This window comes from Vombatus ursinus, unplaced genomic scaffold, assembly GCF_900497805.2.
Source record: "Vombatus ursinus unplaced genomic scaffold, bare-nosed wombat genome assembly UNPS02014832.1, whole genome shotgun sequence".
NCBI lineage: Eukaryota > Metazoa > Chordata > Mammalia > Diprotodontia > Vombatidae > Vombatus > Vombatus ursinus.
Window position 1 is genome coordinate 23,914,249 of NW_020954610.1, and position 17,973 is coordinate 23,932,221.

General features: G+C 37.1%; 1 pseudogene; it reads left to right on the forward strand.

The window, feature by feature from the left end:
- The first annotated feature begins 8,606 nt into the window (after window positions 1-8,606).
- LOC114025564 lies at window positions 8,607-9,230 on the forward strand (annotated as a pseudogene).
- The last annotated feature ends 8,743 nt before the right edge of the window (window positions 9,231-17,973 follow it).

Sequence of the window (17,973 nt, forward strand, 5' to 3'; positions counted from 1 at the left end):
TTTTTATAAATTTGACTCAGTTCACTATATGTTTGTGAAATGAGGCCTTTTACCTAGGAACTACATGAACACAATTACACAACACTTCACACAAATAAAGTCAGATCTAAATAATTGGAAAAACATCAGTTGCTCATGGGTAGGCCGAGCAAATATAACAAGAATAAAAGTTCTACATAAGCTAATTTGTGTATGCAGTGCCATACCAATCAAGCTACCAAAAAAAGTATTTTATAGAGCTAGAAAAAATAATAATGAGATTCATTTGGAATAACAAAAGATCCAGAATATCAAGGGAACTAATGAAAAGAAATGCTAGGAAAGGTAGCCTAGCCATTTCAGCTCTTAAATTGTATTATAAAGCAGCAATCATCAAAACTGCTTGTTACTGGCTAAGCAATAGAGTGGTGGATCAGTGGAATAGGTTAGGTATGCGAGACACAGTGACTATGGTAATGATTATAGTAATCTACTATTTGAAAGACCCCAGCTTCTAGGATAAGAACAGATGATGTAAATAGCTTTCAAAAGAAGAAAGACTATCAACAACAATCTAAAGAGCTGTTCAAATCACCAAAAATACAAAATGCGAATTAAAATAATCCTGTGAAATCACCTTACAGTCATCAAATTATCTGATTTTTTTTTTGAGATGGGAAAATTCACTATTGAATAGCCTGGGAATGATAGGCCAGTGGACCTGTAAATTGGGTCATCCATTCTGGAAATCAAGTTTGAATTCTGTAACAAATTCTTTTCATGTCTTTTCCCCAAAGATTTCACTGCACAGATTAAAAGCTTATGCAGTTATTGAAAACATGAATATACCCTTATGTATAATGATATTCAAAGCTGCATTATTTGTTATAACAATCTAAATCTTAATGTACTTTCTTCAACAATGAATTGTTTACTCACATTCCTAAATGAATAGCTCTGATGTTCTTTATTCACCTACTTCACCTTGTCATAAAGGCTGCTCCATTATTCTGAAGATAATGTGAATGAAAAAAGAAAACCTCTGCTTAATGATGCTTGTTCTTTTCTTTTTCCTGATAGTATCTCATCTCTACCATATCCTCATATAATACTTGGATGTTGAAAACCTCTGTCACTTTGAACAGCAAGTGATCAATGAGAGCTTCTAAGACCAAGAACACTGAACACTATTATTTCAGGCAGGAGTAGTTATTGGCAGCCCTTAACCTTCATTTAAGAATTGCTGCCTTTCTATAAAAATATGCATACCCTTTGACCCAGCAATAGCACTTCTAGGGCTGTATCTCAAAGGGATCATAAAAATGGAAAAAGGACCCACATGTACCAAAAAATATTTATAGAAGCTCTTTCTGTGGTGGCAAAGAATTGGAAAATGAGGGGATGTCCATCAATTGGGGAACTGCTGAACAAGTTATGGTATATGAATGTAATGGAATACTATTGTGCTATAAGAAATGATGAGCAGGCAGACTTAAGAAAAACCTGGAAAAACTTGTATGCTGTAAGACTGATGCTGAGTCAAGTGAGCAGAGCCAGGAGAACATTGTACACAGTAACAGGCACATTATGTGATGACTAACTTGGATAGACTTAGCTCTTCTCAGCAATGCAAGAATATAAGACATCTCCAAAAGACTCATGATGGAAAATACTATTTTATCCAGAGAAAGAACTATGGAGTCTGAATGTAGATCAAAACATACAATTTGCTGTTTTTTTTTTCTTCTGTTTTATTTTGTTTCTTCTTTCCTGTGGTTCCTTCTATTGGTTCTAATTCTTCTTTATAGAATGACTAATATGAAAAATATTTTTAAGAGGAATATATATGTAGAGCCTATACCAGATTTCACACCATCTTAGAGAGGGAGGAATGGAGGGAGGGGGAGAAAATTTAAAACTCAAAAGCTTATGGAAGTGAATGTTGAAAACTAAAAACAAATTAATTAATTTAAGAAAAAAAGAATTGGTGCCCTTACTTCCCCTTATTACTTCTTTCAGCAAGGTCTAGTTGTTGAGTACACTTTAGCTACTAATAGTTCTAGATTCTCTTTAATGGCCTCTTAATCTGAATCTTGGCAAATAGTCATAACAGTGCTGTTGGAGGAGAGAACAGCTACCTTCTTCTCATGGCTCTGACAGACCCAACATTTCTTCCCAAACATCAGAATCTAGTCTGAGATTCCAAAATAACCTTTATACATCCACAGTTTTGATATGGGTGTAGTATGCACAGTTAACCCATCTGCCTTTTATTTGGTCTGAGTTTAAAAGAGATTTGGGATTTTTTGTTGTAGTTTCAAGAAGACAAGGTGTAGGGAAGAAATGAATCTTTTATTGAGGTCTTGCTGGCGTTTCTCTGGGAAGACTGAGGTAAAGTCTTTTCTTTGAGAAAAGATTCTTGACCTACTCCTTAATGTTTATTCTCTTGATCTTCCCCCTGGTGGTCCTAAATGCACAGGATGATCTTGTCTTGCTGGTTTAGACTCTCACTTTCTTTATTTTGCCCCCAGTTTTGCTAGGTATTACTTTTTCCACTTGCTAAATTTTTAATATTAGGAATTAAAGCTCTCTTTACCCCATTTTGAACATGTTATCTGAAGATCTCTAAATTGAGAAAACACTGAAGAAGACCAAATGATGGTAGCTATTGTCTGTTGTGATCATCCTATAAGTGAATCATGAACTCTGGTTGATTTCCCTTGAGGAAATGAGTATCTGTAATTCTTCTATTTCCTCAGAGCATTCTTTCAGTATGATCTTAGCAGCTGATCAATGGTGGATACACTTTGGGGAAGAGAATCTTCCCTTATGGACCCCATTTCCACATCATAAATATAAATCTTCTTCTTGATTAACTCCGATCTGTCATCAGTCTCCCAAGGAATAATCACTACCTTTATAGTTTCTACCAAGTAGCAGATACTTCTAGATGGTTGATTTTTAGTCTTGGATAGTGAAGAGACAGTAAGAAGAGGAAGAAGCCTTATTTTCCTGTTGTTTCTCAAAAATAGTCTCCTAATTGGAGTCATGTTGCCTTAGAGATTCTCCTTTGAAGAGCACTTCAGCCTTGGACCCCACTGCCTCTTGGACATTCCATCCTTCTGACAAGTGGGTGAACCCAGGAAAGGGGTCTCAAAGGGCCTGGGGCTGACATCAGCTCCTCTTGTGCCTATCAGGCCTGGAAGGTCCTGGAGCTTCAGTTCAGGAGAGCCTGGGCCTTATTCTCTTGAGTGAAGGACAGTGAGTGCCCAAGTCAGCACTTTCTTTTTAATTTTTTTTATATTTTATTTTTTGCAATTACATGTAAAGACAATTTTAAAATTCATTTTTTTTAAATTTTGAGTTCTAAATTTTCTCCTTCCCTTTCTATCCTCCCTCTCCTTGAGAAGACAAATAATGTGATATAAATTGTACATGTGCCTTCATGGAAAGCATATGTTGTGAAAGAAAACACAGATCAAAAAATCCCATCACAACAAGGAAAATAAAGTTTTAAAAAGTATACTTCAATATACATTCAGACTCAATCAGTTCTTTATCTGGAGGTGAATAACATTTTTCATCATAAGCCTTCAAGGTTGATAGCTGAGTAGCTTGATTTCAACATTGCTACTTTTAGATGGAAATATGAAAGGCATTTGGAATTATCAAGGTAATAAGAAATTTAGCTATTTGTCCTAATTTTATTCGTGTTTATGTTCATGAACAAATATATGCCCATGAAGGAATATAATCATTCATCAATCTGCAAGCATGTATAAGTATTTATAAGATGGTAGCAGTACTCTTTGGACTCTTTATATTGTAAAAATGATGAGAGAGGCAGACTGAATTACATAAATTTTATGTTTTGAATGATATAAACACACCTCTTCCTTTGGTATTGATTTTAAAGAAATGGCAACACCTGTGTAACAAAAATGATTGGGTGAGAAACAGCTTTTTTTTTTCTTGGATATCCACAGACACCTCCGAACAATAGCCAATTGTGTTGCCTAGGGGAATAAAAGTTGATAAAGCATAGTTGAATGATATAGGTAGATAGCAATAAGTCTGAAATTAGGATGATTATATGTTCTGCATGTGTTCCTTGTTTCTTTGTATGAAGGTAAAAGTCACTGAAATGTAAAAGAACAATCTGTCAGGTTACATTTGGTTTTATAGTTCTCACATTCAAGCAATGAAATGTAGGGCCTACAGTTTCCAAACTCTCTCAAGGCCTCTAGGGATTGGTTCCTGGTAATGTGGTACAATAACTTTGAGTTCTCCTATGATGATTTTCCTCCACAAATTGCCACCCATTCTCCAACCTGTTCCCCATGTATCAGGAGTACAATGTCAGAATTCTTAAACCTCAGGTTATTATTTATGATAGAGCAGAAATCAGGAGAAGGTAGGTTGATAGTGACCAATAGTCCCTAGAGATTAAGGACCTCAAGTAGTAAAAATGGACATTTTAGGAGGCTTTTTTACCTCAAAGGCATGACACGGACTAGAGGACAGACTGTGATAGCTTGTAAGTAAGCATACTGACCTTTGACAAAAATATTCTAAGACATATAGTTTTATTTTCTCTTAATTACATTTTTGAATCTTTGATTTTGACTTGCTTCAGGAAATTGGCATTGTACTTTCTAATTCCTTCCTCTAATCTCCTGATCACTTATGTCAAAGCTCTATATAATAGCTCTCCACTCTGTTCTTTCAGAACATTTCCAAGTTTACCAACTTATAAATAAAGGTTTTTTTTCTAAAATTTTTATGAATCTTACTCTTCTCCCTCTAGTGCTTTCATTTGACCTCTTGAAACTCAAGATAAAGTCATTCCATGCTAGCTTGAAAGAAAGTAGCCTTTCAGTCTCAGCATTTATGTCCAGAAGGTTTTTTGGCCTTAAAGAGCTTTTGGCCAATCAACTTGACTTTGGAGGAAGCTAGTAAAAAAGAGTCTCTCTCGCTACCTAGAGATTTCCTCAATCAACAGTACTGTGGATTCAAGCTTCTTAATAAGAAGCGAGTGTTCTAAGTCACGGGTCATTCTAAACGGCCTTGGTGACTTCTAAGTTTCTCTTTACCTACACTGCCAGAGCTAATTAATAGAAGGCTACAAACCTGTAGGTTGCTGCTTAAATATACTTTGTGTTAACTTTCAGTAGCAGGAACTGAGACATATATTTATTCTATTACTTACTCTACAGTGTATTTTTGATGGGGTAAATGAGTACAGTTTGTTAGTTAAGATGACAGTTTTATGAAATAAATGACTAGTTTTACTCAGGTAGCACATGTTGGGAAAAAGGCAAGTAGAAGGAGGAAAGAGGGTACTGGCCAAGTGAATTGAGTTTTCTCATTAAGGAAGTACTAATCAGAAAACCTGGATAAAACACTAATACAGAAAACCTGTAATACAAGAGAACTCAATAAATACTTCAAAATATATTTCTTGGTACAATAGAATAGTAAAATAACCAGTTAAAATTACAATTTCTCTTAATTCCAATAAAAAAATCATTGTAAAATGAATTCCATGCTATTAGGGCTAGTGTTATAGCAATTTTTATTTGTCAGTAAGCAGTTATGAGTTTTCTAATATGTTCCAGAAACAGGCACTGGGTGTATCAAAGAAAAAATGAGCCAGTCCCTGTCCTCAAGGGCTTATATTCTACTGGGGCACTAGTGCAGCTCAGAATGTACATCCTGATTTGAACATCTTACAATCATGGAACACATATGGAGCATTCATTAATAGGTTTTAATGACTGTCATGGTGTCCCCTTAAATCAAGAATTGTACAAACCAAGAAAAGCATGAAAAGTGGCTCAGATTTCACTGGAAGAGAGATGCCAGTGGCAACATTACAAAGTTCATTTCAGTGCTTATTGTAGGAACTCTAAGATATTCTCTTTCTTGTCCTATTAATTAAAATATAAAGTAAATAATTGACTCATTTCCCAGTGATTCAGGATATTAGGGTACCTAGGACATTATACTGTATATTAATTTACATTGTACAATCATATAGGTGTTGTAAGAAAGGTGAATTTTAGTGTGTGTAAAGTGGATTTTTTGTTATTCTTTCTTAGAGTTTTCTTCCCAGGATATATAGCCATAACAATCTCTATTTCCCAGGTGTTAGATATGAGTTCTCTTAGATATGATCATGATTCAAAACAGTTTCTACTGCATAGTCGCTGTAGATATAAGGGTGAAGTAATGTAAAATTGTAAGGCCACTGCTGACAATATGCCTTCTTTGTCTATTTCCCTATAAAGCAAGTGGGCACTGGTCAATGACTGGGAACCCCCTTAGTGGTGAATGTGTATGCTGGAATGCTGTGCATGCCTTGATTGGCACCCATCAAGGATTGGGAGGGGGAATCTGTTGTTTGCCTCAACCAGCCCCCACTGAGGCTTGAGGGGATTTATAGGAGTGGACAAGTTGTGCTGGTCTCCATTGGCCCTATCAAGATTGAGGGGTAGTTGCCCCCCCCTTCATGCCAGCCCCTGCGAGAGGGGTTGTTAGGGAATGCTGTAGGAGTTGGTACTCCCATTATCAGCAAACTCCCTTTGAGAAGACTAGAATAGAATAAAGTAATCTTATTTAACCTCTTATTATGACTACATTCCTTTCTTCCTGTCTCACCAAATCAAAAGCGAACCTGCTAGTGAGAGAGGTGCTAGAAGCCCTCTTGTGTCTCCTTTCTAAGAAATGGCATAGTCGATGGGTTTACTTGTCCAACAGTTATATAGAAAATTAGTCTATATGAGTATTGACCCCAGGACATATGCTGGAAGTTTTGCTTTAAAATAAAAAAAAATTATCAATTTCTTTCCTTTTGTTTTGCCTCTGCCCTAAAAGTTAAATATGTGTGTAAGTGTGTATGCTGGTTCTCTTTTGCATGTGCAGGTTATGGGGTGGAGGGGAGCAGAGAAAAAGTTAATTTAATTAAAGGTTCTAAGTAATGGGTTTTATATAATTGAGTTTGTATTGTAGTAACCAATGATGAATCCAGAAGGGGAGAGGAAGAGGTGTGCAATCTAGAAACAAAAGCTGCTTTAAAAAATTCAACCTCTTTTTAGAAATATTTCATTTTTTACTTCTCCTTTTTTCCCTTTTGTAGTCTGCTCAGATAAGAAATGGCAGGTTAACTTTTCTAAGTTTTTATGTTGAAATAGCTATTAAATATTCTCGTACCACCCACCCCACCCCCAGAGATATTATTGTTAATTTAAATAAAATTCAAAGTGGATGTGCTCAGTAAGGTGCTAAAAATCTCTGGTGTTAAGAAGGATGCAAAATATTTTTTTAGAAGATAGAAATTTTAACTCATTCAATTCAACTAACATTTATTAAGTGCCTATTATTTGGGATATAATTCATTTAAAAAAAAATCTGTGATTTCATCCATGTAAGCAACTCCCAGAGAAGATGTAAAGGAGCCTTCACTACTCAAAAAGTTGCCTATGATAATGACAGGTTAAATGACTTGCCTAGCATAATACAGCTAATGTTTCAAAGAATGGATTTGGACTTAGGTTTTCCTGGGTCTGAGACTAGGGATCTATCCACTACATCCTAGTTATCTCTGAATATACTTCATTTAAACAAACCAAAAACAACCCATTAATCAAGTATTATTTGAGCACCTACTATGTGACTGGAAATGTGCTTGTGCTGAGAAGTAGTATGGTATAATAGATAAAGAGATGATGGTCTTGGAGGCAGAAACACCTGAGTTCAATTTCCGCCTCTGACACACACTGGCTGAGTTACTGTGGGCAAATCAAATAACTTCTCTGTGCTCTAGTCACCTTTCTAAATCTGTAAGATACAAAGAAGGTACCAATCTACATTGGTGCAAGGAGTTTCCTATACTAATAAAAATATTATTCTTCCTCTTCCAACCCCATTTAACATATTTTGTGTTCTTGATGCCAAAGTGGAAGTTGAAGACAGATACATAGATACATACATAGAGATGATACATAGATACAGATTTTAGATATAGATACAAATATATATATTTCTACATAGGGGATAGATTAGATAGATAGACAGATAGATAGATAGATAGATAGATAGACAGACAGACTAGTTCTTGATCTCTCCCCTCCTAGCAAACCTTCTGCAATACATATACAATGAATTGTGTTATTTAGGTGGCAGTCTAGACCACAAGGATCAAGCACACAGCCCAGGGCAGCATTGTGGCCAGCAACACTCTGGAGTATGATCTAATCCTGATTAAAGTATAATTGAGAAAATTTAACAAAATAAATAAAAATAAAATCAAATATAGATAATGTTAATGTGTGGTTTTCTAAGTATGTACCCGTAGGGATCCTTATGGATAGTTTAATGACTCAGTTTCTATTAGACTTTGACCCGACTGGTCTAAACTACGTTGATTTATTCACCAAGGCACCTATGGAAAGGGTTCATACATGGAATAGCCAGTCACTCTTATGGTTCATTCTAACACCTGGATTCTCTATTCTTCTAGTAGTACTCAATTTAGTGATGTGTCAACAACTAATATTGGAAATGGCCATTTAACTGTTGAACAACAATAGAAAAAGGGATCCTCTTTCTCATTTGGTGCCGTCAACATGGTATTTAAGCACTATGTGGAAATTGGTCAGATGGCCTACATTTCCTTTGGGCCACATACCAGCAAGCTGGTAGCTATTGTGGATGTTACTGATCAGAGCAGGGCTTTGGTTGATGGCCCATGCAGAGGTGTGAGGAGGCAGGCCATACCATTTAAATGTATGCAACTTATAGACTTCGTGCTCAAGTTCCCACATAGTGCTCATCAGAAGTATGTCTGGGCTGCTTGGGAGAAAGAAAAGATCAATAAAAAATGGAAAGCCACAAGATGGGCCAAGAAGATTGAAATCAGAGAAAGGAAAGCTAACATGATAGATTTTGACCATTACAAAGTCATGAAGGCCAAGAAAATGAGAAACCAAATTAGCAAGCATGAAGTAAAGAAGCTCCAGTAGGCATACACCCAGAAGGGGTCTCCTAAGAAGGGGGCTGCCCAGAAGGCACTGGCCACAAAGGTCTCTGTCAAGAAGATCCCCTCAAAGACGGCTGAGGGTCAGAAGGCCACCCCCAGCCAGAAAGGTCAGAAGGATCAGAAAGCCTCCAGCCAGAAGGACCCAGCCAAGTAGGGACCCACCCAGAAGGGACCCACTCAGAAAACAGCTGCTCCACAGGCCAAAAAGTAAGAGGCTGCCAGAAATCAAATAAAGGTTTTGCTACACAAAAAAAAAGAAAAAAGAAAAAGAGATATTTGTGATAAATATATTTAATAATATAGATTCAGTGTGATGATGCTGCATTGGAGAATATAGTGTCTCTGATGACTTATTGCCATACTTTCCAGTACAGCCTAAAGAATGTTTAATGAATGGAAATCAGACTCTCACTATGGACAACTGTAACACTCTCTATTGTAGCCTTGAGAGTGCTTGCTAAGGGGAAATAGGCCCTCAGGTAAGACCCTTAGCAGAGCTGGCTATAAAAGGTAGAGTCACAAGAAAAAATTCAAGTAGGAGGAAACAACAGAGGACAGGCATGAAACTAGGGATAATTCAAGTCATTACCTTGCCTTGACATAATATCCTATAAACATTATTTTATCTGTCTATGTCTGTGTGTGTATGGACACACATATGCATACACATATATGTGTGCATATATATGTATATATATGTTTATATATACATGCATATGTATGTGTTTTTAAAGCCTTATCCTAACTGCACTTGTGAATTGACCTGACCAATTGTTTTTGCCTTTTTGAGAAACAAGTTAATGGTGTTGTAGTGGATGCCAATACTTGAAATACTTAGTGTTTACAATATTGAGACTATTTCTCTGTGGGAGACAATGTGATTTCCACTAAACCTACCCATTCTGTCCTGAAGTACCTGAAGAACCACCTCCTGTGTTTCCTGGGAGAGGAGAAATCTCAAATCAAGAACTTGTTTATCGGTGTATTAGAGAAGTGGGGAGCAAGCCCAGTCACTCATGTTAGAAGAGATTCTGATGAAGACTGGCTCCAAATAAGCCTGGGTTGCTTTTTTTTTGTCTGATGGCACTTCTGAGGTATACCCTAGCTCTTTTATCTGTCTGAAATCCAGGAAAAGTAAGCACCCTCATGTATAGGAGTTAAAGCTTTTCTAATACTTAGGCAAGTATTGTTTTTAAAATATGGTATTACTGAAAAGTACATGTGATTGTTAGCAATTAAGATATCCGAAGGTACTAGAGATATACTACACTAGATATAGATAAAAGATTTGTATCCCAGATTTGTTGGGCAATGTGGAAAAGCCTTCTCAAAAATAATGTTTTTAAATGCATAAGATAAAATACAGAAGATTCCAAAGGAAGCCAGTTATGTCAAAATGTATTTATCAAAAAATTAAATGAGCACAAGTTTAACCAGTGGATCCCCATTGCCTTGAGGAAAATAAAAATACAAACTCTTCTGGAAGTCATCTAAATTCCTTCACAATCTGGCTCCAATCTATCTTTGTAGACTTATTTCACATTATAAGTCCTTATATGACTAATTAGAGTACTCTATGTTCTAGCCAAGCCAGCCTACTTACCATTTCCCATGTGTGCATATGATTAAGAACTCTGCTTAGGCAATCAGTTAAGTAACAGGCAAGAGTACGATATTATGGAAAGAAAGTAGTTTATGAGTCAGAGGCATGGATTCAAAAGCAGCCTCAGGTGCATACTGCTTCTGTGACCTTTGGCAAGTTGCTTAACCTTTCTCAGCCTCAGTTTCCTTACCTGTAAAATTAGGAGGATGGATTAGATACCTTATATGGTCCCTTCTTGCCATAAAGAGAAGAAAAGTATTATTTTGAATGCATACCAGGTGCCTCAGACTTCAAATGGCACTCTATAATTATACTAAAATTTGGAAAATACACTTTTAGTTTTTTTAAAAGTCAAAGATGGGCATTATATACTATATTCTATGCTATCAAAAGTAGTATTTCATCAAAGCACCAATGCACTTAGAACAAATATTCAGATGCTAACATCTTGGTAATTTTAATAATATAGAAAGGATGATTCCCTTTTTAATGAGATCTAATAGGTCTCTTAGTGTTCCTTAAATCTGGAATTATAGAAACCATGAGGAATATACATAGTACTAATTTCTTTGACTAAAACTTAAAGTTGAGATTGTAATCAATAGCACAGAAACAATGAATGGCATTCTTGATATTATAATCATATACATTAGATGTAGTGGCAAGAGCCCCAAATGTTAAATTGTAATAGAATATATGAAGTGTTAAGTAAAAAAGCTTCATTAGCGAGATTTATAAAATAGCTTGAAAAAGTTTAACTTTTCCAGAAAACAGAAGATACATAATTATATTCATTTTGTTATGCTAAAATATATATTAGAATCAAAATGCAAATATATACATATGCTTATATATACATATACATATATATCTACATATAGACATATAGATATATATTTACACACACATATAACACAAATCACCATTCTTCAACAATGTGGATAGAGTTAATGTGTCTGAGGAAAAAATATGTTTTGGGGGCTGGGAGGTTGCTTTTTATCTCAAGCCCTAAAATAAGAGACTGAGCACAGATGAATAAGGCCATAGAGAAACCTTTGACACTAAAAATCAATGAATCAAATGCCTATTGAGTAATGTACTTTCTGGATTCTTTGTTTTTTGTGGCAATAGACTTACAGCCATTAAACTTTGTATAAAATTCTTGTAACCAGTGTCAATATCATTTATTATGTCTATTTCCCATTTCCCATTGCTGATGTCTTGTTTCAATATATAAAAGGCAAATATTCAGTACTTTTGGAAGTCAGGCACTAACAATAGAGGAAAGTATTATTGAAAGTGGCTCTTCAGCAGAACCCTGAAGAGAGCTAATCTTTTCAAGGGGCAGAGGTGATAGGGAGAGCAGTACAGACATGGCACAGAGATAGTAGATTGAATGCTTTATATGGGAAATGGTAGTAGGCTGGCTTGGCTAGACAGAGTACTCTAATCAGTCATATAAGGACTTACAATGTGAAATTAGTCTACCAAGATAGATTGGAGCCAGATTGTGAAGGAATTTAGATGACTTCCAGAGGAGTTTGTATTTTTATTTTCATCAAGGCAATGGAGATCCGCTGAAACTTCTCCAACTCTGGAATGACACAGTGAAGCCTGAGTGTAAGAGTATCAATTAGGCAGCTTTGGAGGATGAATTAGGGAGAAAATAGCTTGGGTTTGGAGAGACCAATTAGGAGGATCTTATGGTAGTCCAAACGAGAGGCAATGAGGAATTGGAATAAAGGGTTGTTATGAGTGGACAAAAAAGTAGGGGAATGAATGACATGAAAGATAGAATTCATAAAACTTTGCAATTGATTGGATATAGGGTGTGTGTGGGGAAGGAGAGTGAAAGAGTGAAGAGAAGAAATAACCCCTAGGCTGTGAATCTGGGATTCTGGAAAAATGGTAGTACTACCCTCAACAGAAACAAAGAAGTAGGGGCAGCTAGGTGGCGCGGTGGTGGATAGAATCCTGGCCCTGAAGTCAGGAGGACCTGAGTTCAAATATGAGCTCAGACCAAACACTTGACACTTACTGGCTGTGTGACCCTGGGCATGTCACTTAACCCCAATTGCCAAAACAAAAAACACAAACAACAACAAAAAACCCAGAAACAAAGAAGTAGAGAGTAGGGGAGAGTTTACAGGAAAAGATAATAAGGTCAGTTTTGTCCTTGTTGACTTCCAGATGCTTATGGGGACACTCAGGTAGAGATATCCAGCAGACAGTTGGGACAGTGATACTGGAACTCAGGAGAGGAATAAGAGTAGGATGCAGATTGAAGAGCATTTCTATGATAGTTGAATTCATGCCTTTTTTATCAGTGGGGAAAGTATAGAGTTAAGAAAAAAAGAGCTCAGGATAGAGCTCTAGGGTACACCCACACAAGGGTGGAATGTGGGTGACAGTTTTGTTAAACAAAAAGAAAAGGATTAGTCAGTCAGGTGGGAAGAAAACTTTGTTTGATAAAGCTGGGTGAAGGAGGAGGAGATATTCTCCAATACTAAGGGGTGGACAACAGTGTGAAATTCTATTGAGAGGTCAAGAAAACTGAGTACTAAAAAAAAAGCAATGGATTTGGTCATTAAAAATATCTTTGCTGTCCTTGGAGGCAGCAATTTGAGTGAAGTAGTGAGGTTGGAAGGCAATTGCAAAGGAATTAGAGTAAGTGGGAGGTGAGAAAGTAGAAGCATGCCCTGGGGACGAGTGCTTCATTTGGTCCATTTTATCTAGGTAAGCTCTATCTATGCTTTACTTCATTCTCTTTCCATCTTCTCAAAAATCAGCTTGATGGCCAGACCAGAGACCATGTCAGGGAGGACTTAAACTTTTGTGTTTTCCCCCACCTACCTTGATGTAAAGTATATACATTTTCCCCTCTCCCCTCTCCAGCTTTCAGTCCTGGGAGAATAATGAATCAAATTAATACTACAGTTGTTAATATGCTCCCTTGTGACTCTACTTCATAATAACCCTCCCTGGACACCTTTCTACTATATGTGTTGCTTATCTCTATTAGAGTAGAATTTCATTGAAGGTGAGGTGAGAGATTTTTTGTATTTGGATCCCCAGGACTTAAGATAGTTCTTGGCTCACAGTGTGCACTTAATAAATGACTTTTCATTAATTAACTAATTCATCTATTAATTCAATTAGTGGAATTGATTTTTCCTAGGATGTGAGAAATAGGATGATAGCTTGAGTAGATTGTAGGGTCAAGTAATTTTTTTCTTAAAGAATGGGGGTGACCTAAGTATGTTGTAACAAAAGGAAAAGAGTCATTGGATAAAGAGAGACTGAAAATTCTACAGAAACAGTGATAATTGAAAGTGGGAAGAAGAGATTGGAGGGATAACTGAAGAGGTTAATATGGGCATTATTACCTCATTTTGCAGTTGAGGAAACTGAGGTAAAGTGGAGTATCAGAGGTAGTATTTGAACCTAATTCTTCTAGATTACAATCAAGACATCTAACCTCTTTGTCACATTGCCTTTCAGTAAAAAGAATGTAATTATGGCAAAAAAATAAAATAAAATTCATTGTAGGGAGCTAGTGAGTGTGAAAAAGAAAAGACCTCTTTTCTAAATGTTAGGTGCAATGGGTCAAAGTTCCAGATAGGATATAATCATCATAGTAGTCAGTGTATGTATGATGTAATGAAAAGGTAAAATGGATTCATTATTATATCATAACTGTTCCAACTTTCAATTTTGTTTTGTGAAAGGTACCACAATCCTCTTCTGTTCTCCCAGGATCATAATGTCAGCATTATCATCTACTCTTCACTTTCCTTTACCCTTCATATCTGGTCAGTTGTTAAATCTAGTCATTTTTACCTTTAAAACATTTCTTTGTCCCAAACCTCTCCAAATACCTGTAAACAATGGCTCTAAACAAATTCTAGAGCAGCAGATCCCACAAAAAGACAAAGGGAAACAAATTTCCAGTCCAAGACAACCTGGATGGTGCATGGGAAAGGTCTGTTGCATCAGGCTGGGAGAGGAGTGCAGTTCAGTGTGGGCCGAACAGGCAAAAACCAGGCCTTAGCAAACCTAGAGCAGGCCTCAGGGGACTGAATCAAGGGGAGCTGTGGCAGTTTCCAGACTTCTCAACCCACAAACACCAAAGACAACTTAGAGGGTCAGTAAGAAAGATTTGTCAGACATTGGTGAGAAAGGAGCTTAGCCTGTCTCAGTCCTGGTGCAGCTCCAGGGCAGTGGCTGCTTCCAGAGCACTCAGGTCACAGACTGAGGGGATCAAGCAGTTGATCAGAGGAGGATTGCAGGGATCTCTTTGCTGGTGTAGAGGCAAGATTCTTTTGCTTTGCCCGTGTTTGGATCTGGGTCGCAGTTCTGGGTGGCAGTTTTGGAGCAAGGAGGTGCACTGGAGTGGAAGAGCTTGTGGTGGTGGTGGAGAGGGAATCCTCCTCACAGTTCCAGGACAGAAAAGAGTGCTTGTGGTGACTCATACACCAGAGCACAGGTCAGGAAATGAGTAAACACCTTGCCTTTGATCATAGTACCTTGGAAGAACTGAAAATTTACAGGTCCCTAGAAGTATCTCTGAAAACAGCTGCACAAAACCCCCAAAGCTTGGGACAGTACATCCTCCACACCGGAAGCAGATCCCTATCTTAACAAAGAATTGAAAAATCAAGTAATTGACTGGGAACATGAGAGGTCAAACCATAGAATCTTTTTTTGGTGATAAAGATCAAAACATACAACCAGAAGAAGACAACAAAGTCAAAGCTCCTACATCCAAAGCCTCCAAGCAAAAGGTGAATCAGTCCCAGGCCATGGAAGAGCTCAAAAAGGATTTTGAGAAGCAAGTAAGTGAAGTACAGGAAAAACTGGGAAGAGAAAGGAGAGTGATATAAGAAAATCATGAAAAACAAGTCAACAACTTGACAAAAGAGACCAAAAAAATACTGAAGAAAATAACACCTTAAAAAATAGCCTAACTCAAATGGCAAAAGAGGTCCAAAAAGCCAATGAGGAAAAGAATGCCTTCAAAAGTAGAATTGGACAAATGAAAAAGGAAGTCCAAAACTCACTGAAGAAAATAGTTCCTTAAAAATTAGAATAGAGGGGCACCTAGGTGGCGCAGTGGATAGAGCACTGGCCCTGGAATCAGGAAGACCTGAGTTCAAATCTGGCCTCAGACACAAAACACTTACTAGCTGTGTGACCCTGGGCAAGTCACTTAACCCCATTGCCTAACCCCACCCAAAAAAAAAATAGAATGGAGAAATTGGAAGCTAGTGACTTTATGAGAAATCAAGACATTATAAAACAAAACCAACGAGTGAAAAAAGAGAAAATAATGTGAAATATCTCATTGGAAAAAATGACTGACCTGGAATATAGATAGTGGAGGGGAAGCGGGAGAAAGTGAGAGGGAATGAGTAAATCTTACTCTCATCAGATTTGGTTTAAGGAGGGAATAACATACACACTCAATTGGGTATGGAAATCTATATTACCCTACAGGAAAATAGGGGGAAAGGGGATAAGAGAGCAGGGAGAAGATAGAAGAGAAGGTACATTGGGGGAGGGAGTAACCAGAAGCAAACACTTTTGAGGAGGGACAGGGTCAAAGAAGAGAATAGAATAAATGGGGACCAGGATAGAATGGAGGGAAATATATAGTCAGTCTTTCACAACATGACTATTATGGGAGTATTTTGCATGACTACACATGTATAACCTGTATTGAGTTGCTTTCCTTCTTAATGAGGGTGGGTGGGGAGGGAAGAAGGGAGAGAATTTGGAACCCAAAGTTTTAAAAACAAATGTTAGAAATTGTTTTTACATGCAACTGGGAAATAAGATATACAGGTAATGGGATATAGAAATCTATCCTGCCCTACAGGAAAATAGAAGGGGAAGGGCATAAGAGAAAGGGGGGGAGGTGATAGAAGGGAGGGCAGATTAGAGGAAGGGGTATTCAGAATGCATGCCATGTTGGGGTGGAGGAGGAGAGAGATGGGGGAAAAATATGGAACTCAAAATCTTGTGGAAGAGAACATTGAAAACTAAAATTAAATAAAATAAAAGAGGAGAAAAAAAATTTCTTCTATCTGGCCCCATCTCTCTGCTTATACAGTTACCAGATTAGTTGAAGCTTTCAGCCCTTTTTGTCATTCCATTGTAAACTCATTGACAATAGGGGCTATCTTTTGCCTCTTTCTGTATCCCCATTGCTCAGCATAGTGCCTAACACATTGTTGTTCAGTTATGTTCAACTCTTTGTGATCTCATGGGCCACACTATCCATGGGATTTTCTTGGCAAAGATGGGAAAATAGCTTGCCCATTTTTTTCTCAATGGATTAAGGTAAACAGAGGTTAAGTGGCTTTTCAAGGGTGACACAGTTATTAATTATTCTGATGTTGGATTTGAATTCAGGTCTTGCTGACTCCAGGCCCAGCACTCTATCCACTAAGTTGTCTATCTGCCTGCCTAGCACATAGTAGGCACTTAATAAATGTTCATTGATTGATAGGTTGTCTCAACAGGCTCCTAATTTGTCTCCTTACCTCAAATTTCTCACCACTACATTCTATGCACTGCTGCCAAAGTAAGGTCCCTTAAATCTCACATGTCATTCCCCTATTCAATTAACTCCAGTAGCTTATTGATGCCTTTAAGATAGACTTCCATTTAGCTAATAAACCCATCAGAAACCAGCCTCTACCCATCTTTTCAGCCTTATTCAACATTACTTCACCTCCTACTCTCTTATCCAGCTAAAATGATTCAACTTTTTCATCACAAGTGTCATTCCCTCTTTCACTTCTGTCTTTGTTCCTCTGCATTGACTTTTCCCCATTTCCTCCTCAACTCCACTTCATAGAATCCCTTGTTTCCACCACAATTCAGACTACTTTCTACATGAAGGCTTTCCCCATCTTCCCAAATGTTAGTGCCCACTCAAACCGCCTTATATTTATATCTTTTTACACACAATATTCTTCATAAGCTTACCTACATACTTATTTTCTTTTCCATTAGAACACAAGTTCCTTCTGTATAGGAATTATTTCACTGTTTATATTTGTGTCCTCAACATCTAGCACAATGCTTGACACAGAGTAGAAGCTTAATAAATGCTTCTCAATTGATTAAAAGTTAAGTATTAAATTAAAGTGAATTGTTGAATGGAAAGGAATTTCAATTATCGCATCCAACTAATCTCCTACATTAAAAAAAAAAAGGAAACTGAATCCCAGAAAAGATAGAATGAGTTGCCTAAGATCACTGAGTACCCTTCTTGACATTCAATCCAGTGCTTTTTTTTTATTTTATCTGTCACTAGTTATTTATTATTTAGCATTGTTGCCAC